General features: G+C 40.0%; 1 long non-coding RNA gene across 1 annotated transcript in view; it reads left to right on the forward strand.

The window, feature by feature from the left end:
- Positions 1 to 27,795, forward strand: part of LOC127474319 (uncharacterized) — a 42,943-nt gene that overhangs the window by 2,587 nt on the left and 12,561 nt on the right. Inside the window, exon 2 of the long non-coding RNA XR_007905808.1 lies at positions 19,976 to 20,071. This is a non-coding gene — a long non-coding RNA (uncharacterized LOC127474319). The remainder of the gene's footprint in view (positions 1 to 19,975; positions 20,072 to 27,795) is intronic.

Consider the following 27,795-nt stretch of genomic DNA (forward strand, 5'->3'; position numbering starts at 1 on the left):
CGTCCTTCTGAAAAACCAATGTCCCATGCAGCTTTCAGACAACTTTCCTCCTGGGGATTGGCTGTGGTTCCAAATTTATCAACATGTCACCCCTGCAAACTGTAAAAATTGGCCTTTGGCCATAAGTGAGTTCCCCTCAGAGCAATCTTCATTCCTGACTGGCTTGGATGTGCTGACTCCGCAGTTTTGGTGCTGTGCTCTGGAGCACCAGCACTGTGGCCAAAAGGATAAACAAACCTATTAGGGAGGTGGTTTTATCCAAGCATAAAGGTAATTCTTTCTAACAACATAATGGAATAAAGCAAAATGGACAAAACACTCCCATAAAATAAATCAGATATGGAAATTGAACACTGTGACTCTAAGACAGAAGTTGAGATTGTTCTATGCAATGCAATTTATTTTTCAAGTATTTGCAGTGGAAATTTTTCTTTTGAATTTCCACATTTTGGAAAATCTCGTGATTAAAGAAATTAAAATATCCTCTGCCTTATTTAAAATATTTGATCTTTTTATATGTTGTTTCTGGGATTATTAAGATTAAAAGAATGTAAGATAAAAAATGTAGATGTTTGAAAATCTGCTTTGGGTCATTGACTTCAAGCAGTTGCCATAGCTCCTTAGTGACAATCTGAAGACTATTATATAGTCAGAGTTCTGTAGGAGTGAGAACTGAGGCTTGAACTTTAGGGAAATTGTAGGATATTTTCTTCCAGGAAAAGTGAAGGACTGAGTCCTTGCATCTGGGGGAGATCCTGTCAGAGATTACACAGAATGCAACATGTTAACATATATAAAAAACATACCATCAATCATCTATAAAAACCCAAACCCCCCTATTAACACTGAAGAAGTTGGCTGCTATTTGATTCTAAATTTGATTAAATAGACACTTTTATCAGGGAGTCAAAACCAATCTATTCAGCTGGATACATCTCCACACAGAAGCAGAATATTTATCTAATATGTGAACCACAACCACAACTCTGCTTATAAAGCTTTCATCCTAGTTTTAAGTTGTTTTGTGGTAAACAAGCACTTCCTTCCCTTTGCTGTCAGCTGTTACCCTGCCTGTATTATGTGGTCCACTTGACAGCCAGAACTCCACCAATTTTTTCAATGGTCATCAGTTATCAGCAATTATAGATGGCAATTCCCCAGTCCCAGGGCAGTTAAAAATACATGCTAACTTCATGTGTTATTTGAGGAGTGTTTCCTTCCTGCATGAAGCTTATGTGGGCTCACAGATGTGCACACTTAGACCCCAAGCACAAACACATCTGGTCCCCTTCTCATTTCAGGTACTGAAACTAAAATAGATTGGATTACCCCAGGTGGTGAGGCTGAATATAAAAACATACGAAGAAGGAAAGTTTGTGTTTCTGTGTTTTTGAGCTTTCTGTCTGGATCCTCTGCAGACCTCTAAGATGTGAGTTCTCAGTCAAGCTTTCCCCACACTCAGGATGTTCATAATCACTTGCTTTCTCTCTCTTGTGTGCAATCTGGTTTCTAAAGAGGTGGGAGTTTGTTCATCAGCTTTTCCCTCACAGGCAGCATTAATGAGGTCTTTCTCTTCCACCCACATCCTATTTTCAGGAAATGTGTAGGAACTTAATGACTTTAAGACTTCTTGCTTGTCTTATTAGATCAAAATTGTCCAATGGGCTCACAAAAGGTTAGGAAAGAGACACAAACAAAAGATAAATAGACATGGATGCAGACACCAAGAGCCTTTTTTCTTTAAGAAGTGCTAGCATTCTAGCTTTCACTTGTAAAATGAGAACCAGAGCTGACTAAAGGAACATCTGGAAAGAAACAGTGCTTTTCAGCTCATGTGGTTCTTCAGTCTTGGGGATCTTCAGGACAGGTCAGTGGCTGAAGGAGTCTGGCTGTTGGTGTCAAGATCTCCTCTCCCATGCTTGATCAGCCTGGGCAAGTCTGAATATCCCTGTCCCTGGTGACCCACAGCAGGGCTTCATAGGTTTCCTCTCACATGAGCAACCTTTGCTGACTCTCCATTGCTCTGCATTTCCTGGTGGTCTTGGTTTTAATGTCTGCCAAGGTATCCACTCCGAGCTAGGGGAGGACATCATAATGTGTTGGTGTGAAAAACTGTTCTACTAATTTAACCCTTTAATAAATTATTTAGAGGTTTGCTTTCCTCAGTGTCTTGCTTGCAGTGATCCTTCTTTCTCTGCCTTCCCACTCCCAAGTGTCAAAAGCCTGGATAGATGAAACCACTTGTGAAAGATCTGGTGCCTAAATAGTTGGTGAAAAAGACTTCCAAAACTGCTGCTGGAATCAACCTTCTTTCCTTGGAGGCTTTAAACTGGGCCATCCGTTTTTCTTCTTCTTCCAGCTATCGAGTTTCCAAGTGATCTGTGCCAGCAACCACTCACTGCCTGCAGTCACACCCCAGCACTGGAGTCACTGCTTGTCTAGGTGGGTTCTGGATACTCTTGAAGTCACAGCAGTGTCTTATTTCTTGTTCCCGATGAGTTCTTTCCAGATACTCTCAACACCCTGACCTAAAATTCTTGCCAGCAAACCTCATCTCCCTCTTGTCCTTACCCCAGAGCCTTGCCCAGCTGCTCTAGGAGGAAAAGGTCCAGGATACCTCCCAGCCACTAGCCAATGTGTCAGCCCCAAAGTCAAAGCAGTCATGTGTCCCAACAAGGGTTCTTCTTTCATACAACCACATGCATAAAATAACAATAGCTTGAATTTTATCATAGAATGTAGAGGGATGTGTGTTCTGGAAAGAGATGAGCTCATGAAGGTTACTGCAGTGTAGAAAGTCTCAGATCTTGTGCTCCAAGGTTTCATTTTGCTTAAAAATAATCAAATTGAAATGAAACAGTAATACTTAAAATATTTGCTCTCTCCTCTTGTGGGGGGAATTAACAAGTGTATTTTAAATTCCAATCCAAAAAGGATATCTCTTTTTAGAATTACCTGAAGATGCAATTTTAGATCCATTTGGTCCCAAAGTCAAGAATTCTTGTCTGGCAATTGCTACCTGTTCCTTGCACTATGTAAAACAGGGTCTGTTAGCTTGAAGGCAGCAGGTGGTTACAGATTCTGTAATATTTAACTTTCAGGGATACTGTTAAAGAAAAGCAGACATAATCTTACAGGTTTTTAGACTTTAGGTAGTTTAGTTTACCATCAAAAAGACATCACAGCAGCTTTCCACAGAGGTGGAAAACACCAATTTAATGTGGAGTTGGTACTCATAATTGTGAGCACCATATTCAAATTCTGCTTTAATAATGTCCATATTTGCAATACTGTAAATGTGAAAATGAATTTCTTTCTGAAAGAGTGCCAGTATGAAGCAGCATATAATTTTGTTTTTGTTTGTGCTCTGCATAATTACTGTAATTATGCACATTAGGCTGTTCTGTGTAATGGCACCAGAAGGTAGATAATTTTGTCAATAACTGGCTGTAGCAGCTTATATACATTTTGTACCATCCACAGAAGTACTTTGAAGATCACTTAATACTGCTGATTTGCCCATAATAGGTCAGAAATTATTGCTACTGCTTCCACAGTGTCTATTTGGAAGAGATGCCCTCCATAATAATCAGGTGCCACTAAAAAAATCAGAACTTTGTTTCTGAGAAAACAGAGCAAAAAAAAGGACTAACCTTTTCAAAGAGGGTAAAATCTTTAAATAGCTGATAGGGTCACTATAAGCATGATATGACAAGGAGCTGCAGCAGAGTTCAGATTATACTCTGCACAAGAAATTGCAGAAGTCATAGAATCGTGAAATGACCTGGGTTGGAAGGGACCTGCTCAATGCCACTTCCTTCTTTTTAAGAGAATAAATTTAGATCAAGATACTTATTAAAGAACTGACATGAAAACTTAATTTTATAATGAATCTAACCAGGAGCACATTAATAATAGAGAAAACAAATGGGAGAGGGAATGCAGGTAGGAAAAATGGAATCAGGCAGGAGGTAGGCATGGAATGAGATGCTACCTGGATAAACTCTGAAGTTCAAAAGAAAGGTGGTGTTTAGGAGATGGATCCTTCCTAAACTAAAATGCCTTTTTCATTGCATGAGATAGTTGTTAGTAGTTGTTAGTAGTGGTATTATGTTAACTGGAGCCCTCAGCCACTTTGTGAGAGTATTTTGTGTGCAGAAATGGGGACTGTGGTTCCGAGATCAGCTCTCCTGCAGATCTGGCTCCATCTGCCCACTCAGTTGCAATGGCTGAGTTTCCTCAGTGTGGAAAAACCTGACGTGGAGGTCCTGGGGAGCCAGCCCTGTCCCTCTGTTTGAGGTGGGGGTTTCTGGGTGGTGGTCTGCAGACACTATGACCTGGGGGAGCCTGGTGTGTGGATCTGTACGCTGGTCCCATGCTCTCTGTGAGCAGCGATGTGCTGGCAACAGCCATTTTCACTGTTGTGTTGCTGTCCCTCAGTGTGATGGATATTGCACAAGGCTTTTTTTTTGCTGCCAGAAGAAACATGGGTGGATGGGTAGTGACTCATTTGTCAGAAAAGTTTGGAAACTAGTCACTGAAAGCAGAAGTGGAGATGTCTGGGGAGATGAAGAGGGCACAGGGTATAAAGCTGTCGTGATTCGCTTCTCCATGTGTTATGCTCTGCATACTTGTCAAATTAGGACTGAGCTCCGTGGGAAGGGACACCTGAGTGACAGTGCTGGTTAGATGCATTAAAAGTGTCCTCCTCCCTGGTGAAGCAGGAATGCTGCTGCTAGAACAGAGAGGATTCTCTGAGAGGATCCCCTCCTGCTTTATGTCTCCTCAGGCTGAATGGATTCATTCTGAAGTACAAGCCGCATGAAAAATTTCAGTGTCATTTTTAGCTCTGCTTCAGCAGGCATAGTTGGCAGCACTGATTTAAGATACACAGCCTGTGTGGGGTACGCTGTTATTTATCATGTATTGATCTGGTGATCATAACCTGTGCTTTCCTGAGATGTAATGTTCGTGGCTTCCTTCTTGTTTTGAAAAACTGACCTGCCACTTGCAATTCGCTTGAAATGCAGCAGCACACCTTAGCATGGATTTGAGCTGGCACATTCATCCTGCACTGTTTTCTTTTTTTCACCCAAATTGGAGTAGGTGTGAATACATCCAGCTCTGAAAGGGGCTGGCTTTGGCCATATGCAATATTATCTCCTTGATCTCTGTTTGATGGGACTCTGCACTCACATGCCATGTGAGATTCTGGGTTTTGCCATCATGCTAGAAGTCTGAAAGTAATAATAATTTTGCTATGGTGGCTCTGGAAAAAAGCCATTTATTCCTCTCAGAAACTTGGCTAAATTGATTTCCACTCTTAAAAGGAGCCACAGATAACTGTATTTTTCCCTGAGTGATCTGAAATGATGATTGTTGCTTTATTGACTGATGTGTTTTTCAGTCAACCCGCTCTTATTCTGTTGATGACTTTGTAGAGTATTTAAGTTAATAAAATGCTTTTTTGTCTTTGTTGGTCAACTCAAATGTATTTGTACTCTTCAGATAAAATTGTTAATGCTTTGGTTAGTATCTGAAAGAAAAAATGATTACAGAAGTTGCAGAACATTGTTTATCAGCACATAGTCTCAAGGAAGGGTCCTGTCATAATTTAAAACTCAAGTCCAACTCTCCTTAATAAGTAGGGTGAGAAGACCCAGTCAAATGACAGAACACTGGTGAAAAAATAAAATTAATCTGAAAACTCAGAATTAAATCAGATGGTGAGATTTAACTGTAAACTAGTCAGCTGAGACCTACAGTTTGGTACTGGGATGGAAGCTGTAGTTCTCCGTGGCCTTCTGGAGTCACTGACATGGCTGGGGTCAGTTTTGCTCAAATGTGCTTGAGGTCTGAACAAATTCTTCAGCCACTGCCCACCTTATTTCCCCAGGGAAGTTTGCTAGGTGAAGAGCCTCTGTGCTGTTTTTTTTGATGGCACAGTTCGTAAACTTTGTTAACTACTGCTCTGCTACTAACACACTTGTTCTGAGAATATCTTGGACCTGGTTTTTATCATTCATTGTATCATTTTTATCATTCACTGTATCATTCATTTAGAAGGGTATGGCAAAGAGGAGGCCACACAGGTGGAAGTGTAGCCTCACTTTATGCTGCATTTCCCTGGGTGATATAAGTAGCTCTGCTATAAGGTCAAGCAATCCAGGTGTACTTGACGAGTTTAGACAGTTTCAGTCTGTTTTTCAGGAGATCGCAAGTGAAAGTCTGTCTAGTTTTGATGCATGAGACTTTAGCAGTAGTTTGCCTAAACTAAATTCTCCAGCATAAAATCAATCAGATATTCAAACTTGTACAGTGGAAAGTCTAAATGTCATTCATTTACTTGCAGGGACATGACAGCTTTCATTGATTTCTTGAAAACAGGGAGTTATTTGCACTCCTTGGAATATCAAAAAGAGAAGGAAAAAAGGGATCAAGGGAAACTGATGTTGCCTCATTCTCCCTCTGAATTCTGGATATCAAATTTTGGCCAGTAATCCTATCCAACATAAGCAAAGAAATACCATTAAGGTCCACTTAAGCAGTTATCCTTCCTTTTGTCCAGCTGCAGATACTCAAGTGAGAGAGGAAAGTCACAGAAAGCACACAGTGATACTTCCCAGAACACTCTCCCAAATGCTTGGGATTTGTGGCTTGGAGTATGCCTCACTGCAAGTCTACTGAAATCTGTGAGCAGGTTTGGTACCCTCAAGCTAAAAGTTTCTCTGGACTTGCTGCGGAAAGAGCCCTAACTGTTGAACTTGATGATCTTAGAGGGCTTTTCCAACCTAAATGATTCTGTGACTCTAAGACGAGAGGAAGGCTTGAGCCTCTCATGTGTTGCAGGTGATCCCAGAGACTTTTCCTGCCCGTGGGAGGGAAGGTCACCTCCAGCTATGTAAGAAATGTTGATCTTGGCCTGGTTGGAGGAGCAATTGGAGCTGTGAGGTAGAGAGGTCAGAGGTCAAATGTCACAAGTCACACTGCAGATGAGTGGTCGGTCTGGTCACTGTCACTGTCCCTGTGAAGTGTGTGGTCTGCACTGGCACTGACCTGACTCAGCTCAGCTGTGTCATTGCAGGTGCAAATCCTTATTGCATCTATTCCAGCATGCAGTGGGCCTTCTCTCCCTGTTTCATGCCCAGTTGATTATTACTGAAACTATGACAATTGTTGTGGAATCACCCATATAAATAAATGAGTGCCAGTTTTAAAAACTAATAGTTCCTTCATGTTAATAATGCTAAAGGATTATAGCTAAGTTTTCCTTTCTTTAGGAAGTACTAGGCAGACTTGCACAAGTTTTTAAAAAGATTTTTGACTCTCAAACCAAGTTAGGAGTTTTTGAGTACAAGCCAAATAGAGCTCAATAGGTAAAGACTTGATTATTGGCAGTGCTTAAATTGATTTACTTCAAGTAAATAATAATACATGAAATCAGTCATATGCTGAGTAGATCTCATGGACAAATATGTTTCTTAGTTAAATTTTCCAGTGTGTTGCCAAAGATGGATATTTTAATTTTTGATAGAAAAGCAGTTTGGTCCATATTTGAATGAGTCACTCAATTTTTTGCTTACTGCAGCTTTGCTTGGAGTGGATGGTAATCAGTTGATAATTGGACAAAGTACCATGAATTGTTTTATTGCCAGTCTTATGGATTATAACTCTGGCTTAGTGAAGAAAATCAATGTTTCCACATTATCAATATATGAGAACAATTGGCCTTCAAACACAATATGTTCCCAAGCAGGACTTACAAGGAGAAATTTGGACAATTTTTCAAGAAAATCACTAGGTCTCCTCCATGTGTTCTTCTTACTAATGTGATTTTTCTTATATGTTGTGTCTATTTATAGCAGTAATGTATTGTGAGTTGCTTAATTATTCTTTACCTTCTTTTGTCTTCAGCTATTACATCAGCATGTTGTGGGTGACATCTAAGTGACTTCAAATGTAAAATCAGTGATTGGATTCTGCTACTTGTTTGTGGTCATAGTGGTAGAAACTGAAAGCTAAGAAGTTACTACTTTTTTCCCCCTTTTTTCCTTTAATGAGTTATTTTCATTTTGCAATGTTTATTTAAACTCAAGTTAATTTTAGGCTGACAGCGATCTCCAGATAGATGTAGTACAACTTTGCCGTGTATACATGACTATATCAAGCACTTACTGGACCAGTTCAGTTACCACACATCTATAATTCATTAAAATATTTAATATTTCCATAAATTTTTTTCAGATCAGATGCTTTAGTGCTGTGAGTCTTCACATGGTTTGAAGGCTTCACCTATATTTTTGTGTAAAGAGCTGGTGCAGCCATAGGTAGAGATTTGTCATGAAAACCTACTATGGGCTGTATTGTCAATAAATCTCCACATGAAGAGTGAGTGGTCCATAGCAATTGTCCACTCCGCTTGTCCAATTCCAACAACTTTGGAACAAGGTTGTTGCAATGACAACATCTCTTGGAAGATTTCTTAGAGACATTGACTATCAGAATACCATTATTCTATAATAATAGTATTATAGCTGTGAGTCATTAATAATGTATTTTTACACAGACATATATAAATATAATCACACGCATATAAAAAATTTAAAATGTCATATGCAATTATGCACAAGGGGCAACTTTTTATGTCTATGCACATCATTTTAAACAGGACTTCCTCACTTCTATTTAATGAATGTCCAAGTGACAGGCTAAATTTCTTTCAGAAAAGGCACTCAGAGATGATGTTCAAATGGGAAGGTGTGTAACTCTGCTCACACTGAGATACAGGACAAGTTGAGTGAATAGGCCTTTGAAGGCATAAATCTTGTTCATAATGTTTTAAGCTTTTTTCATTTCAGAACAAATCATTGCTGTACCTTCCTAGCTTCTGCCATATAAAAATTGAAATTATATTTAGAAACAATATAAAAGAGTACATACAGTAAAAGAATTTTTTACTTTCTAGGCCTTTTTTTCTTTAGGTGGTTACATTCAAGGTTGAAAATAGCAACATGTACTGATGTAAATGATTTACCAGTCCCCTAACAGGTATGAACACAGGTACAGATAATTCATGTTATGCTCTGTCTTAGGAGAATTCATATTAAAAAAGTTCAGGCAATTAGGAAAAAGAGGTGCTTTTGAACACTGTAAAGTGTTCAAACCCTCTTCTGAGGCTCTGTTGAAAGGAAATTAAGCCTAAAGTAAGAGTACCATATTATCATTAAAATAACTTCATGAAGTAATGTCATTTACATTGCAGAGAACAAAAGTTGTAGGGAGGGACCTACAGATTTACTGAGGTCCATTTCATCATGTACAGTGGAGATAACAGCAACTTGAGTTCCTGTTTTTAAAGCAGCACAGATGGTCAGATAAAGGAACAGAGAAAGACATAAAAAGTCTAGACATTTAAATGGACATTACTTCATTTTTGCTTCTTACTTAATTCTAAAATTTCTAGAATAAATGCGTGGGATGGCCTGCCACTAACAGGGCAAGTCCAGAGAGGCCCAATGCCAGTGCCATTCACACTGGTGATAATTTTGATCCCTCTAACTGCTTCTCAGTGCACACGATCCATTGTGGATCCTTTATGCATTTTCTTTACTATACACCTGGAGTCCACTGTAGCTTGCTGGGGAGCTTCACAGCTTGTGCTGAATGCAAGGGAGCAGTGCTCCTCCATTGTACCTGTGGTAGCTGGGGGCTGGACCTGAAGAGATCCACAGTCAGATTATGTCTCTCCCTGAAGTTGCCAACTCCATTCTCTTGCCTCCTGTCATCTAAATTCCTCAGTGGTTTTTCTGTCCACCACCTAGAAACAAATCTTAAAGTTCATGAATGCACCAGAACTGGTTTTAAGGATGAGACCCAGGCCCAGGAGGGAGTAGGACCCAGGAAAGCAGTAGGCAAAGGCTTGTCTCAACTGTTGTATGTGTCAGCTGCAGGTTTGGCTCTGCTGAGAGGTTGGATACTCTCCTGCTCCTGTCCTGTTTTGGCTCCAGATGGAAGAAGAGTGGTTGGACCCTCACTGCAGCCTCTAGGCAAGACTCAAATGCCATGGAGAGTGCTTGTATGTCTCTTCCTTGTTTGTTTTATGTGAACTATTGTCAGGTGAAGAGAAGTCTGAAGTCTTGGCCTGATCAGAGGCATGAGTCACGAATGTCCCATATGGAGTCAAACTTCCCGCTCCAAGGCATGCATGAGATGAATGGAAATCAAAGCAAAATTTCAGCTCTCAGACTGTGTCTTCCTCAGGCTTGAAAAGTAGGGCAACATTTTTGACTTTGATAACTTTTTTCTGTGAAGATGATGGGATGAAATGTATTGAAATTATGGATGAGCTGGGGCTAGAGACAGTCTTTGCTGTAACACGAGGCAGTGCCAGTACAATCATCACTGGTGCCAGCGCAGGCTCCAAGCTGACAAATGCTGACTTCTAAGGGGAACTCTGAAGACTGCAGAGAGAACTGAAGTTATACACCACCATAAATATTTAATTCCTATTATTGCATGTTGAGAATTACAGGACTGTCTTCAAAACACTATAAAGCATAGCAGCATAAAACATATCAGCAATGAAAGTATGCTGTAAATATTGGAGGCAAAACAGAAGCATAAAATTAACTCTTAAGCTTATTTATAACTATAGACCTCAGGATGCTCTTGTGCATTGTGGTAATATTTTGTAATTATACCAGCAGTTAAAAATGACCAATTCTCTCCTGGCATAAAATATGTTGTGATTTAATTAAAGCAGAAAGCTAATTTGGTGGAATTGAGGAAGACCAAATCAATTATGAAGAATGCTATTATTAGATTTGAAAGTCTAGCAAAATCAGTCAAGTACTATAGCACCACATTTTCTCCTTTTTAATGTAACAAGAAAGATTAGTCCATCATTACCTCCAATGGTTCAAGGAGGGTAATTCACAAATTTTAAGAAGGTAACATTTTCAATCAATTAAGATGTAATGAAACAATCACTCGAACTTCAATAGCATTTTGGCAGAAACAGGTGCTTTTCATTGAAAACAGAGTTGGTACAGCCAAAACCTGTGCCTTTGGTTTTGGAAGTGCTATGCCAAATCCTTAGGAAAGCTGTCATTTGTTCTCCCCATGCCCCCATTCTGCCCCGTAAGCCAGGTTTCCCAGAAGCAATGATTTTCATGAGTGAGGGGGAATGATATCTTCAGGCATGATGGGCCATACAGCTGGACCACAGAGCTTGGCCTACATCAGGGGCAATGTTAATCAATCAAATGACGGTTACTATTCATGTTTGACAGTGTTTTTGATGCAAATATGTTCTTATTTATTTATTTATTTTTTATCTGAGATTTTGCTTTTCTATAGCAAAAGTCAGAAATAGTAACCTGCTTTTCAACTCTTTCTATTTTTAATCAAATTTCCTGACCCTCACAAGCTGTGTATCTGGACTGGTGGCTACTTTTCAAGAACATCAGTATGCTAAGTCTTTGTTAAAGGTTGATCAAGTACCTAGTGAAAGTGCTAGAGGTCCAATTACTATTCCTGAACATTAGGATGTGCCAGTCTTCCTACAGTGCCAAACATAGTGTCTTCTCAATACACGTCCTTTCTTGTGCTCTTCCCTGCCCACTCAATGGCTTGCTTACAGAAAGTTGATGAATGCTCAACTGAAATAAGGACATTATTGACTTTTCAAGGTGAGGAAAACTCCCCAGGGGATAGTTTAAGAGGCTGGAGCTGCTTATAGAAGTTGTACCAGTGTGGCTTCAAAGAAGCCCTACAGCCAGGGAGGTGAGGTCTGGAAGGGTCAGAGGGGCAGGATCAAATCTTTGCTATGATTTGGGGGCTGATATTTCTGCCTGTTCATAAGAGGATGGAGAAGTGACTGTAAATCATGACAGAACAAGGCAAGTGGAGCTGTAGGCTGTATCTTCTCAGGTCATGGCCATAGGCTTCTCTAGAAGATGTCTAGTGTAGTGGAAAATTTTACTGCTTAGCCCTTCTATGATATCATCAGGCACATGCAAAATCCTGAGTTGAAATGGCTCAAAAGGTTTTCAGTGCAGAAGCTGTGATGGTTTATCTTGCTCTCAGACTGAAAGTTGACTGTTAAAACTGTTCAGGACGTGGGTGCAGTGATTTCTACCTCGCTAGCAGTGCTCTCTCAAACTATCTATGTTGAAATAATTCAAGCCACTGCACTTTGTACCAAACTGAATTGAGGATATGTGCAAAACCATTCACTACATCTCAGATAACCTCTAGTTGAGCAGTAGTTTCATTGCTTACAGTTGTGTAATATAGGTGGAGTATTTATAAGCTTCTAACAGCAAGAGTTACACTTGGCATTGTTATTTATACCAGGTATATGAATAAAACAAATGAGGTTAGCTAAAGTGATTTTTCAACAGAAATATATCTAAGCTGTCAAGTCTAAAAATATCATATGATCTCATTTCTCCTCTCCCTTGTTTCCTCCCTCTCTCCCCTCCTCACTCCCTCCTTCCCCATATATACACAGGAAATGATTATACTGGCAAATATTCCAAGAGAGGACCTTGCCTGAGATGAGGTGACAGTAAAACCTCACTGCAGGGAAAGAAAACTCCAATAGGTATTCCCACTAGGCAGCTTAACTCAAATGTCTGTATGCTTTCACTTTTTGCAGTAAATCTGTGTCAGTCTGACTGAACCCTTCAATTCTGAATGTTCTTGCTTCTAATGGATGGTCTTACCTACCAACACCATTCATCAGCTTCACCATTCAAGAGTGAGTTTCTTTTATAATAACAAAACCAAAAAATATCCTAGAAGTTTCTAAAATGCTGCATAATTATTAGCAATATGAATTCATAAGTTAATTTTAAAAAACTTGTACTTAGAAGCTGGTAGAACTTCAATGGCCATTTAATAGTCCAAGCTTAAGAGGGTTAAGTTCTCAGTATCTTTTATCAGAAAAAACTTTTCAGTATCCAGAAAAACTGCTTTGCAACACTCAAGAAAAAAGTCAGCCACACTGAAATGAAGTCTTACAATATTTTAGAAATGAATTTTAGAAATAGTAGTGGCAATAATAAATCTTCTCACTAGAAACAAAAACCTTGCTCATAACTTTATGTATCTTGCTGAGAAGTTACTTTTTCTAGCCTTGCATGAAATCAGCTAATGGAGTGCTGTCAAGGCTCTGATTTCACTTCAGCAATGTTTTATATTAATATTTTAAAAAATTACTATGAACTGTCTTAACCTAAACTGAGAGAAAATGCTCTTGATTTAAATATTACTGTCTACAGATGATTGCAGTAGTGCGATATTGGCTACGAAGTTGATTTAATTGGTACAGCCAGTCCTTCGAGTCCCTCATTACAGGAGACAGCAATATGCATTTTTTTTCACACAGCACCCTCTACTTCCATTCCCCAAGACTCATTTGCTGCATTTATTTGGCAGGAGAAACAAATTTCTCAGTTCAACTCCTGCTCTCCGGCCACTAATCCTTCTAGATTTGTCTGCAATTTCGACCGCAAAACACCATCATAGTACCTGAGCCAAACAAGCTGATTTGTCACAGGAGACAGCTTGGCCCTCGCAGTATCCAGCTTCAGGTGGAGTTGTTCATGCAGCTGAGAAGCAGGTTTAGCATGATGGAGAGCAGCACACTTATGTTGTGACCCCTGTTCCTACCTGGCCTAAGCTGCTATGGTACTTTGGTATGCGAGTGCTTTGTAAAAATGTCCCACTACAAGTAGGTGTGTGAACGCATAATGAAGCCTTAGCTGGTATTTAGTCTCTTTTGTTTACTATAAAAAAGCCTGCAGTCTGCAGCATACTTCTAAAGTCTTGAGATTCCTGTTAAATATTAATTTGCCAGCAGGTTCTGAGTCTACACTCCAGGTAAAAACTTGTACGTTTGACATAACAGTTTTAACTGGTGCTTGTTTCAAATCACTCAGAGATGGTGGATTTTTCTCTGTCTTCAGTTTATTTTCCCACATGAAAAACAGTGAAGTTCTGGCCAGTGCTAAAGACGGGATATTTTTATGTGATTCTAGAAGTCCCCACCCAGGCTCTCCAAGGTTGCCTCTTAGGAGAGTCCTTGTGGTGGTGATGACAAAATTATATTACATAGTTAGTCTTAAAAATGAGGGGAATATATCTACTGTCTACTCAGAGCTCGGTCTGCTTCAGGTTCTGCCAGGGTAAGAGCTATGGAAGGTTCTTTTGAACCTATGTGAAATCATTAGTAACAGAATTTGTAAGAATGAAAATGAACTATTCTGATTTTTTTATGGTTGGTCCATTTGTTAATGCCAAGAGCTCTTCAGGCTGTGGCTGGTTCATGGTCTTCCTGCCAGGATACTGCCCTGTGCTGGTGCCACTTGGCCAAACTGGTATCAGTCCAGTTGCTGGTTTGTGCATCCAGCTTAGGACATGGTATTGCACTCTTGCTTTTCCTTCACCCTGAAGTACGTGGGGAGGCACCATATTCTGCTTGTGTTCTGCTGGATCCTTCCTCTCCCTGGGAATGTGTGGCTGGGTTTCAGTTCCTTACAAACTGGAATGTACCTGGAATGCATATCTGGAGCTGAGGAAGAGGGTTGTGTTCTGGTTTGTAGAAGAGGTGTCCCTGCTCAGATCTTCTAGTCTTCATGTTTTTTACCCTTTTGCTTCTTTGAAATCTCTTCCTGCTGGTAGCAAGAAGAGGCTCCTGACAGCCTTAGATGATCTTGTTTTTCTGTACATATGCACGGTTGTCATCCTTTAGTACCTTTGCCAACATCCTCCCAGCCCATTACTACTTACAAAACTTAGAGGTGAAAGTCCACAGTAAAATATCGAAGTATCTTGTGTTAAGTTTCCTCCCTTAAAAGCACTTCCTCCTCCTTTGTTTTGAAATTTTATATTTCAAATGTTTTTCAGGGAGGAAACTTAACCTAATCTACTTAACGGCCACGTAGCCCCTAAGTGTTTTCAGGACTAACTGAATGGTTTCAGGATTGCTCTTCTTCCAGGAGACGATCCAGTACTCAAATCCTAATCTGAGGGCTGATATCTAAATTAGGAATGCTGGCCTCTCTCAATTTCCTGATATTAATGTTTTCAGAGTGTTTCCCTACAGCACCCAGTCTTTACTCAGCAACCAGACATGGATATTTGTTCAAGGTCTTCCCTTTTGGGGTTTATTCTGCTTCTACCTTTTACTGCTGTTGTTTCTCTGACTTTTTTTTCTATTGCTTTTCACTACTTGTTTCTCTTCTCTTTTCCATCTACTTCTCTTTAAATTTCCCCTTCTCAATGGGTTTCACTGACCACTTCTACCCTTTTCTCCCACTGTATTCAACTCCCAGTTGCTGATGCTGACACTACAGTGTTATAACTAAACCTGGTTTTTCTAAAAACTAAATTAGCAAAATGAAATGCACATTAGCTCACCACTTCAGGCTGCCTGTGGACTGCAGTTAACAGCTCCAAATCCATTAGTGCTCAGCCAGCAGTAAAACACTTTTTGCCATAGCCCGAGAGTGAGAAATGCATATTAAAAACTATGTGGCTGAGGCTCCTGGTGATCCAAATGCCTCCTCCAAGCCTTGTAAATACGTAGAGTTGTCACATATCTCATGCTTATAATTTGTCATGGATGTGAACTACCAGTTTTTTCTTACGTAACTTTATTTCAAAGTCTTTGTCTGGAAAGAGGATGGAAAGAATGGGAAAAACACCAAGTGAAGGACGATTTATGCTTTTTCAGCTAACCCAGGTGGCATTTATCAGCTGTTAAGCTGTCTACTTACTTTTATCAGCTGCACTGCTATAGCTAAATACCTCCTCAAGTCAGGGCAGTGACAGTTTTTGTGTGATGTCTGCTGTGTTTTGGGGTGCCCTGGGGACCCAGCTGAACAATCTCAGTGCTTACAAAGGATCTGCCATTTCTTGAGGTGGAACACACAGAGCTCATATAGAAACCAGGAGGCAAACTGTAATATAAGCTCACCTGGGGGTTACACTTGACCTAACGTTTCATCCAGTTCTGTGTAATGAAATTGAGTGAGTGGTGCTTGATAACACTAATTAGGAACTGTATATTAAACCCGATATCGCTAAGCAGCAAATACAGTTGCTACAGAGAGGATTAAAGGAACAGGCACAGTTCAGAACTGAAATAATCATCTCATTATTTCCAATTCCAGTTATGCCCAATGCATGAACTGAGTGTTCAGCAGCCCCTGATGTGTCTGTTACCCACTGAGCTCCCAGCAGCAATAGTTTTCACTTATTTGAGAGACTTTTTTTTTTAGGAGATCCTAAACCCTGTGGTGAAGCTGCCCGTGCAGGGACAGAGATAGAACCCAGGGACAGAAGAAAAACCCCAAAGTGTCAAATAATTTCCATGATATCTGTGTCAGATGGAACCCTACAATTTCTAACTTAACATTAAAAATCACAAAACCAAACCTGAAACTTCTGTGAACAGGTACTAACCAAAACACAGTGACAGCAAAATAAAAATGTTCTTAATAAAGATTCATTTGAAAAATACGGAGAAAATACTGCATCTTCCTGGAAGCTGAACTAGTGCAAAAATGGAAAGCAAGTCCATTTTTTTACATTTCTATTGAGGTTTTATGCAATTCAACTTTGAAAACTAATGTGCACGTGAACCATTTTAAGAAGTTTTTGTTTTGCACTACAGGTTTTATGTGAGTATCTTTTGAATGAACATACACTTGTACTTTGTGTAGTACTCTCCAAAGTTGATATAGAGGATCCAGGATAGAAAGAATAAAAGATGAAAGATAGAAGGAATTTAATTATGTGAATAATTAAAAAAGCGATGGCCCAAGCATTATATAAATGTTGATCTTAGACATTTGCACATGATTAAGCAAGATTTAAATATTCTGCAGAAGAGCAGTGTTTTATTGAACCATAATTTTAAAAATTAATTTGTGTTTTTTCTTTTTTCTTTTTTTTTTTTTAAACCAGGATCAGTGTTAACTAATGAAAACGAAATTGCTATAGGCATGATTCATCCTTACAGAAAGGATATAGATAAGGGAATGGATGTTTTGATTCCTTCAGAACTAAGTAGATGCATGTGCTTCATATTGTCCATCTAGTGTGTCACTGACTTTCATAAAAAGTGTCCTGTATGCTCTGCTGGAGCACCACCTCATTCCCAGAAAATGCTGAATAACAGGATCACACAGAATGGATAAGGCTGGAAGGGAGCACTGGAGGTCATCTTGTCCAACCTTCCTACTCAAGCAGGATCCCCTAAAGCACATCACGCAGGATTGTGTCTAGATGACTCTTGAGTTATCTCCGGAGAAGAAGACTCCACAACCTCTCAGGGCAGCCTGTTCTAGTGCTCAGAACGAACTGGAAGCTTCACTCTCCAGACTTCTGGATTCTTTACAGCTTTTGTGATTGCAGAAGTGAAAATGTTTGTTACAGAAGTTTTTCCTTTCTGTTTTTTGTTATCTTTTTAGTATCCCTGAGTCAGCCAGTGTGCTGGATACAACATGGATACAAACTTCATGCTGTTCAAGGCAAGATTAGGTTGGCAGCTGGGGCTTGCAAAGCCAGTTTGCCCGATGTGTTTGCCCTCCATGCTCGAAGTGGCTGAGGTGGCACTCGGTTCGTGCACTCCTGCAGGCACTGGAGCTGCGTGGTGGCCTCGTGGTGTGTGTCACACTCAGGATGGCACCTTCCAGTTTCCCTGGTTGGCAGAGATTGCTTAGCCTGATTCATGTTGTTAAAGACACTGAGAGATCAGATGAAGAACAGTCCAGGAGAGTGGAATATGCCCAAGGGATCTGCTTTGTTTTGTTTTGCCTAACTTAATACAAAGCAAAGTACAACAAGGTTGCAGAAGCCCATGGGAGCAACATCTCATCTGAGTTTTCTATTTGAGACCAGACTAACCAAGAAGAGTTATTACAAGAGTAGCCCCTTGCTTGTGGAAACACAGTCTCTACTGACATGCTTCACTGTTCCAGTTTGTATGTTAGAGAATTGAATGGGGGTGGAAAATGTCTAGAGGCAGTGCCTGCCTAATGCTTTTTTAAAATTCAGTCATGCCCCTGGTCCCCAGAGTGTGCTGTGACAGTGGGTGGCACAACCCATTTATCCATTTTTAATGTTGAAATCCAGTCTAAAAAGAGAACAGGTTGAAATCCTATGCCAATGAAAACACTCTCAGTAAGTTCAAATAGACTAGTATTTATTCTCCCCCTCATGCTCCAAAATTTAAAAAGAAACGATCCCATTTCTTTTTTTAAATTGTATCTTGCAATATCATTTCCATATTCTGTAGCTGAGATGTAACGGTGATGGATGTGATGGAATTACTGAGTTGACTAATAAGAGCACATTAAGCAGTCATAATGCAACTTGGATTAATTGCTTGTGTATACTTGTTTTGTCTAATATTTTTTTACTTATGATCCTTCCTAAGCATAATCTCTGTACTTCACTGTTCTTATTCTTCCTTACCTCTATGGAGAACCTCTCTCCCTAACCCATTAAAATGAGTGCTCAGTCATAGATGCAATTGGACATGTTCTATGAAGGCTGTTGCTCATACAGTGAGCAAAGGGAATGGAAGAAAACAACATGCAAACCAGAAGTGTGTTGAAGATAGAAACACCAATTCATGTAAATTATGTCTATTTGAGGAAAATGTCTGTTCTGGGAAATAAAGGTAACCAAGCTGAAGATGTTTCTATGCTGTGTTATTTCAGCCCATATTCAGAAGATGAACTAACAGCTCATTTAGAGGACTTGTTTCCTATGCTGATTCAGGTTCAACCCATTTATCCAAATGCTGGGGAAACTGCAAGTGTGTGGAAACAGGGGATGCTGATACCTGAGGCTGGACCCAGAGATGGATATGAGTGGTTGTGAACACACAGAATTGCAGATTTACTGGGTGTAATATTTTTGCAAAGGTACAAAATTATGCGATATGGGAACAAATGGAATTCATAATTCTAATGAGAAAAGTGATAAAGATTACTGATTTTATTGTGTTCTTATAGGAGAGGCTGAAGGCTTTGATTCCACTATTTTTTCTACACATCTTTTAGAGAACAGGCTGCTGCTTTGCACACACATGTAGCATACTAATAAGGTATTATTTTCCAACTCTCAGATCTCTTTTGCATTCAAATATATCTATTAGTACTTTTACAACACAGCTTATACATATCCCAAGCCTATGTGATTAGCTATTTCTACTGTGCCATTTGGTGGGTGGCATTGCAAATTACTGAATAACACAGGGAAACAGAGTTTTTTGCTGTGGGACTTAACACTGTGTATGGAAAATGCAGAGAGGAAAAAATAGAGAGATTTAAAGTCATTTGGATCTACATTATTTGAGCTGGCAGGATTCCAGGGTTTGTCATTTTAAGTCTGTATGAATATGGGTCAGAATGGTGACTGATGAAGGGAAGCCTTGATTTTGAAGGCTGTAGAGGTCAGTACCACTACGAGTCTGGTGGAGGAAATGTGTATTGCTGAGAACTGTTACCCAAAGGAAGATGTAAAGTAAGAGTTGGCTCAGGACAGTCAGCAGGGTGGGCATTACATTTTTCTGACTCTGGGCTACGGTTTTTGGCTGTTCCTTCTATGGCAAGATGATGACAGCAGATGAAGGCAGACTTTGCATAGGGGACTGAGGGAGGAAGAACAGGAGAAAGCTGGGAAAAAGACCTTGTTTTGATGCCACTGTTAAATGTGTCAGTGGTGAGGCACCCCATGCTACACATCTGCCTGCACGCCGCAGTGCCACCTTCGGGAGCACCCACCTGTCTGGCTTTGAGGGCTTTTGATGTGGGTGAAAAAGGCAGAGAACTCACTTTGCTGCTCCTGGTAATTGCTGTTTCTCCATGAACTTTGGGGAGGTCTGTGGCTGTCCTCACCTGGCTTCTGGGGGAAACTTTAATATTTGAATGGTCTTGTTATGTTTTGTTTCCAGACAACTCTGAAGGCGGCACTCCACTCCCAGGGGCACAATCAAGGGTCTTTCTGTTGAAGACAGTAAAGGCTGAATCAGGTCTACAGGTTGAATCAGGTCTGGTGGGTTTCTTTCCTATTACATGCAATTTTTTTCTAGCAGATAAAAATGAAGTGTTGGCTTTCTGAAAAATACAGTTGTGATGTGATGATCCAGCTCTGGCAGTAGAACTGGGGTATGGCAATATTGAATATCAACTGCTGCATTGCTCTCAGAAACCTGGTGACTCTACTGCTAGTGTTGTCTAGAGTAGGTAGCTTAAAACTGAGCTGTCTTGATAAATTCCAGTTCAGAAATTTTGGCATTGTGGTTGAAGAAGAAAAGTCTGCCAGGTGGTGCTCCCTGTTACATGATGGGGTATGGGCCTGCACCACTTACTGCAAGAGTATAAAACTGGATTGTTTCGTTACCTCTCCTTGAATTTAGCACCAGGTCTACACTGTCATCTGAAGTTGTGACCTGCTCTGCTTCTCATTTCTGAGGGCTGGCTTCCACAAGCATCTTTTTGATCCTGATCTCCAAGTGTTGCTTTTCACTACAATCCAGATGGGGCAGGGACCACATGCTCTTCTATGCTTTCTTCCAAAGGACTCTCCAGAAACTTCAAAGCAGTGTTGACTGTGGTTTCTAGCTACGTGCAGGGGACAGATATTGTAAACCTTTTTTTTTTTGTCCTTAAAGTCTTTGCTGCTAATCAAGCCAATTGTCTGGGACCTTCTGTAGTCTTGTGTTTTCTGCTGTAACATGCTGACTAGCTGTCATCATGAGCCATTGCTGCAGGAAAATGTCTGCCTTAGCATTTATAATAGTGATGCTTAATGGATTTGACAATCGACTGGAGTTGCAACATGGACAACTTTTAAAAGTTAGATAAGCTTGAGAGGCTAATTGTTATCCTAAACTTCATCAGCTGAGTTTAACTTGGATGCTCTTTAGTGACCTTCTGGTGTGAGACTCTGAAGCCAGTGTCAACATTTTAAAGTAAATCCAGTTCTTGACTTGTCAGATTATAAGAATAGCCCCATTATGCTCAACCAAAGGCCCATGGAGCTCAGTATCCTGTTTCTGACAGTGGCTGATAATTAAGGAAAGGGTGTAACAGCAGGGAAAGTATTGTGTGATATTTTCCCAATGTGTTCTCCCACCCCTCAGCAGTTTAAGGCTTAAAGATTTTCTGATCTTTGTCTTTAATAACTCTTTGTGGCCTTATCTTTTGTTGATTTGTCAAATTCTATTTATGCTTTCAGCATCTGCAGCATTTTTGGCGATGAGTTTAGCAATTTAATGACTTGCTCTGTCAGAAAGTCCTCGCTTTTGTTTGCTTTAAAGCCCTGGCTGATGATTTCATGTGATACCCTCCCCTAGTTCTGGTATTTTGAGAAACAAAATTCCATATTCATCTCCTTCATACCACTCACGATTTTACAGAGCTCTAATGAGAACCTGAACTGAATGAGTTTCAGTGTATGATTTAAGGCTCTGTATTATGGCTTATGCTTTCTGGCTGTTTATATTCCATTTGCTTTTGCTTTATGTTTATTTCATCTTTATTTCACAAATTTAATCACTTTGAGAAGATTATTTTGTCTAATTAAGGTAGAATTAATCCAGGGACAGTGATAATTTGAGAGCCAGGATTTGAAGGTAGTTTATTTAATCTATGTGTCTTCAAATCCTTTGGATTCAATTTGCCCAGCTTTCATACTGATGGATGCTGTATTAAATTATTTAAATAGATGAATTAAATTTGGAGCAAACAGAGGCTAATGCATTTCACCCTCAAATAACACGCCTCTGTAGCCAAGCAGCTTTTCTAGAAGAACTGAGGAGACAGTCGTGAGCTGGAAGCACTGTATGCAAAACAGGGGGCAAGAGCCACACGAAAACCCCTTTGATTTATCCTCTATGACTAATTTGTCAATTCCTTGTGGTCAGATTAGCAGAATGGAGCCAAGAAAGAAACCTCACAGAGATCGAGAGTGTGAGATGAAATAATAAGCAGCTGTTGCTCAAGAGAAAGCTCAGACCAGAAATGTAATTAGCAGCATGCTGGCTGAGCTGTTTGCATGCCCAGAGCCTGCACAATGCCTGTCTCAGGGGCAGTGGTAATTTTTACTCTGTCTTTGGGGAGAAGAAAAATCCACCAACTTCCTTCTTACTAAAACTCAGGATGACCAGAAAGGGATAGAAGAGATGGAAAATAGCAGAATATGCTCCGTAGCTCTCAGGGACACTAGATGGGGATATTTGCTTACTTTGTGGCTCTTGGTACCCCACACAGCTTTGGCAAGGTGGTGATGCTACAGAGACACAAGGAGGGCTGGTGACATCCCAAGGAAGGGATTGATCACAGGAGGTTACCTGGGACTTGTGGGGCAACCTACACCTTTATTGCCATTTCTCACTCTATGGTTTCTGTCTCAAACAGACCTGAGGACATGATGAGGTTTCTCTTCTGACACTGAAATGCAGCTCAGCATCATGGGTGATGGGATGACCCTGGCTCTTCCTCTGCATCTGGAGGAAGAAGGGAGAAATCTTGCCTATGAAAGAGGGAGAACCAAAACCATGGCATGTTAGTTTTGTGGACCTGAATCATTGCTGCTGCAGATGCCATTGATGTATTTATGGGGACAGGAAAGGGACCTGAAGCTACTCTTTGTATTCCCTTCCTTTCCACATATTTGGCTTGCCAAGTGAACTTCATTTAAAGCAGGAGACTCCTTCCCTGACTCTGAAGTCTTGGCTGCCCGTGATGCATGGTTCAGGGTGAAGATGGGTTGCCGAGATGACTGTCTCACCAGGATGTGACTGCTACCTTTGTGGGCCCTGGGAGCCCCCAGAGCCACTGGGTTAGCATGGGCTTTGGGCAGTGCACAGTCACGAGAACAGGGGATTCACATGTCAGTGGTACCTGGGGCAGATTTCAGAGGTGACTGTGGGATACATGATAGATCTGACATGTTCTGACTCTGGAATGCTGGTGGCAGTGTTGGTTAATGCTGCTGTGACTGTTTTGTGCATGGTCAGGCTGCAAAAAGGGCTCTAAAGCAAATAAGAAAGCCTTGAATTATCTTGCTAGGCTGAGTGGAAAACGAGAAAAAAAGGTGTATTGTTGTTGCTGGTCTTCAAAATCCATAAAGGATAGACCATGTCTTGGTAACACTTGTTGGACAGATGTAATAGATACAACTTGGTTGGATCAAAGGTTTACATTTAGTGAATTATGAAGCTCTTGTGAATTTTGTTTGTTTGTTTGTTTGTGTTTTTGTTTTTTGTTTGTGCCCATAACACTGGTGGGCAGAGGGTCTGGGTAATGACCATCTGTCAATATCTGTTGACAACAGAATTTGTTTCACCCTTGGAAATACTATCGAGTGGTTGGTGAAGCCAAGAGATACAGAGGAAGTTGCTGAGTCAAACTAGGTCCCCATGTTTGCTCATGTTTTAATGACTTGAACCAGTCTGACATTAAACACTCCCAGTGTGCTGTTTCACCATCACTGATTGCCATCCTGTGTCCAGCAAGGAAGTTGTTAAGTCATAGATACAAGATGATCTTTAAGGTCCCTTCCAGCCCAAAATGTTCTATGATTCTACAACTCTAAGTTTGTTTGTGATAAAACTGAGATCTTCTCCAAGTTCCCATTTGTATTCTAGAAACTGTAGAAAGTTTAGACTTTGGTGTAGTAAAAGGTATAGTTGACTTTCAAAAGCAACAAATATCCTTTTTTTTCCCCACATAGGTTCATAGCTTCATTCTACTTCTTTTAAAGCTTGCCTGTTACAGGTTTTGTACACTGCCTAGAAGGTCAGCATAAAAACACCTTTTGTGTAAAATTAACAGCTGATGGAAAACGTTTGGCTGAACTGGTGGAGATTTTTACATTTTCCCTTTCTCAGCATCAGGAGGCTGCCTGAGATAGATTATTTTCTTGATTTAGTTTCTGTCTTATTTTGTGCTCTTTTGCTTTGACAGTAGATGTTTCAGTGAAAAAAAAGGGGTGGAGGAGGTTTGTGAGTGGCTCATTTGATGAGGATTTGTGATGTGAAACATTAATTGGTATCTACACGTGCAGAGGTAGCAAAACTGCTATTCTTGAAATAGGATCTCTACCCTTTTTGTGTAAATCTTATATTTTAGAAAGGGATGAATTTCTTAAGCCTGTTTGCTTTATATCTTTTTTCAAGTGGAAGCAGAGTTTTCTCTTAACAAACTCCAGTCTCCAATCCCTGACTTTGGGTTTGCCTACATTTCAAAATATACCAAAATAGCTATTCCAGAATAAGCTCCCAGGAGCATACTTTAGAACTAGATTAAATTAAATTGGAAATAGGAACTCTTATTTTGGAATAAGAGTGTCCGCTTTGGGATTTATATTGAAATAAACCATCTTGGAATAATTGTAGGTATTTTGGTATATTTCCAAGAGCAGACAAGAGCTGAGCAATGTTCTGAAATAATTATATTAAAATCTCATGGATGTGATGGATAATGGAGAAAAATGTCAATACTGAGTTATAACAAATTGAAATGAGTGTTTCTGATGGTGTCATACACTTGTTCAGTGGGCTTTTTTCAGTTTAAGCAAAAGGTCCCATTCTTTAGGCTATGTTTATAATGTTTTATTAATATTGTACTAGCAACACTACTGTGCTAGGAACTATCTTACTGACATGGTCCCACCTCTGTACAACTTGCAGTCTAGAAATAATCCATTTCCTTTGTAATGCTATAGATGTCTGCAAGTCTGTTTTGCAGAATTGTGGATTCTCAGCTCTTTATAACACTCCTTCTTTATAACACTTGTTTATAGCACTTATTTATAGCATTCCTTGTTCAGGCAAAACTGCTACTTATGTTTTGTTTTTTTTTCTTGAAGGAGAGCAGAAGAGGATAGTTACAGGAAGATAGAAATTACAAAAAACGCACATTTGTTCTGTATTTGTAGTTGTTGTGCCACCCCTCTCTTCTTAGTTTACTGTAGATAGCACATGAGTCATTACTTGCAAGGCAAAATCAATGTGCTTCATTACAACCTGTGGTAAGGAACTAGTGTGGATGTGAAATGGATATGTCACCCCTATTTGTATGCACATAATACATATGGTGAGATAGTTTAAAGTAATGCTTTCTCATTCAGTAAGGAATGTTCATGGCTGAGAAGGCTTTGCTGTCTTTCTGGATAAGTTTTTTTTCTTCTCCCTTTAGGCACTTTCATTTGTGCCTTGACTCCCAATGAGTGGAGGTCACAGGGGGTTTATCTGCAGCAATAAAAGGTCACACTCTGTATTTCCCCGCATTCTAATCTTCCATGTACTTTCAACACTATTTTGGTTCCATACTGGAGATCCAAAAAAAGATGTAGGAATTCAGTGGCACAATTTCAAGGTTATCCCACAGACCAGTAAATCCATAATGTGATTTCCCCCCCCCCTTTATGGTACATCATTATAAAAGAAGTTGATATAATATGAAAGGGAAAGGCAGTTTCTTCTTATCAAATTATCATATCTAGCATCAAGCTCTTGCTTGAAGGTAATTTTAGCTAATCCTTTGTAGCAATAAATATCTATTACATTTATCACATTGAATTTGTTTCCCCTTCATTTCATCCAATTACCTTTTCTATGACTGGAAAATATATCAGAGCTGTCTCCACACTTTTTTTATGGATGTTAACTCACTATTCTCTTCTTGATCTTTTGTCAAGATGTGCTTTAATTAAAATGTCCACATAACTTGTTCAGGTTTATCCTTCAGTATCCAGATAATTGTTAGGTTTGCATTTAAAAATGGAATATAGCAGTCCCAAGAACTGGTCTAGGACTGAAATTCTGTGAGTGTAGAAACTTCTATGCAGGTTGCTATAATGCCACAGTTTACGATTTTATAGTCAGAAGTCTGTCAGCATTACTATTATAAATATCTTTATCTAGTGATTTGCTGCTTGGCTATTAAAATTCCCATAGGAAACACAGGTATAAATGGCCTCAATCAGGCAACCTTTTTTAAAATTAAAGAGACATATGATTTCATAGCGTAAAGATGCTGCTCACTCAATAGGTCACTGCCACTCAATAGCTCCATATGTCAGTGACACATATCAGCTTCTTAAAGAGAACAGGTTTTCCCACTGTTTTCTTACATTCCCCACACGATGGCATCTCAGGGATTCCTCTTCCAAAGGGAGTGCATTTGTGTGCACGGTGCAGGGATGGTGCTGCTGCCTTATCAATTGCATCTCGTGTTTCTTTCAGCTCCTTATCCCCATGTGCGAATTATGGTATTATAGTTAAGATGTGGGGGTTGCTTATATGTGTTGTTCATATCCAGTACAGGCTTTTTTAGCTGGAGTGATGCGGAGCCAGAAGATGGATTAAGACAGAATGAACCGAGTGATTCAGAGTGAAATCTCTGATTTTCATTAAATAGGAGAGTTTTAACTGAACTCTGCAGCCTTGGCTTCTTTCCTCCAAGCTACTCACCAATCCTGACAGTAACAAATAAGACAAAAATCTTCATGATAGATATCTCGCAGACATCATGGTGACTTCCCCATGCTAGTGATGAACTGTGGGCCGCTGGGTGAGCTATCCAAATTGCTTGGCTGTACACATTATTTTGCCAGGTGTACACAAATCTGTTGTGAAAGCACATTGGAATAAGGAATTGGAATATTGGGGGGCTATTTCAGCCGAGGCACCTTGAAAGAAACATCTGCAACATCTGACACAAGTACCCAAAAACTAGCTCTTCCTTAAGAGAAAGAAAAGAGTAGGTGCCCAAAGGCTCAACCATAGGAAGGTTGCCAGCTTTCAGGGTGAAATTTCTCTCTTCCTTAGGACCAGCCTGAGGAAACAAGAAAATGCATAGGAAAAAGGACTAATTTCTTTGATCTTCTTTATTGCCTCCTTCTCAGTGTATGTCCTTTAAAGGGGGTAATACAGGAAACTAATTACTGAGGTTAATGTTCTGAAATTCTTCCTCACTCAAGGTTATTTTGTGTGGTTGAGGAGATGTTAATATCAGCAATCAGTCGCATACTCACAGGGGAAGATGCTGACCTTTTGAAGACTAAGGGGCTTAGGCCCCTGAATTCAACAGCCATGTATTGCCTGAAATCCTCTCTTTTTATTTCAACCATCAAAGAAATCTCAAAGGGATTGATTGCAATAAAACATTTGCAATATGAATGCAAGAAAATGTAAGTCTGCCTTAAAAAGGGATGCATCTCCCTGTCTGTTCTGATGTCTATTCAGAAACTTTCAAGGTTTAGGCAAATATTGGCAGCTTCTTTCAGCTGGGAGGACTCCAGGTGGTTGCTGCTCCGCCCTGGGTTCTTTCAGAGCACTGCACCGTGGAGGAGCTCTGCTGCTCTGGGATGATGTGCTGCTGGAAAAGAGGCAAAACTGCTCTAGGCAGGCTCACAATGCAACAGCCTAAAGGAAGATCTGGCACATACCTGAAATGTCTATTCCCTTCTGCCCTCCTGATGCTTCATCAATCATGTCACCTGTGTATCATGATTGTCAGCATGGAGAAAAAATATTTGGAGTTTTCTGGTTTCCTCTTACACTGGCAGAGTGGTTCGTTACTGGGAAAAAAAAAGGCTCTTTCATGGATTTCTTAACTCAGGAGCATCCAGCTGGAAGGGGGCCCACAAAAATAAGCCCACTACAGTAAAAGTCTGTGAAGCTCTGCAATTTATACTGATATATTTTACAGGAAGATAAATATGGAAATGTTAATCCACATTATTGTGGTTGCATCGGTTAGA

This window comes from Manacus candei, unplaced genomic scaffold (genome assembly GCF_025592945.1).
Source record: "Manacus candei isolate 608988 ecotype Guabito, Panama unplaced genomic scaffold, ASM2559294v1 h1tg000041l, whole genome shotgun sequence".
NCBI lineage: Eukaryota > Metazoa > Chordata > Aves > Passeriformes > Pipridae > Manacus > Manacus candei.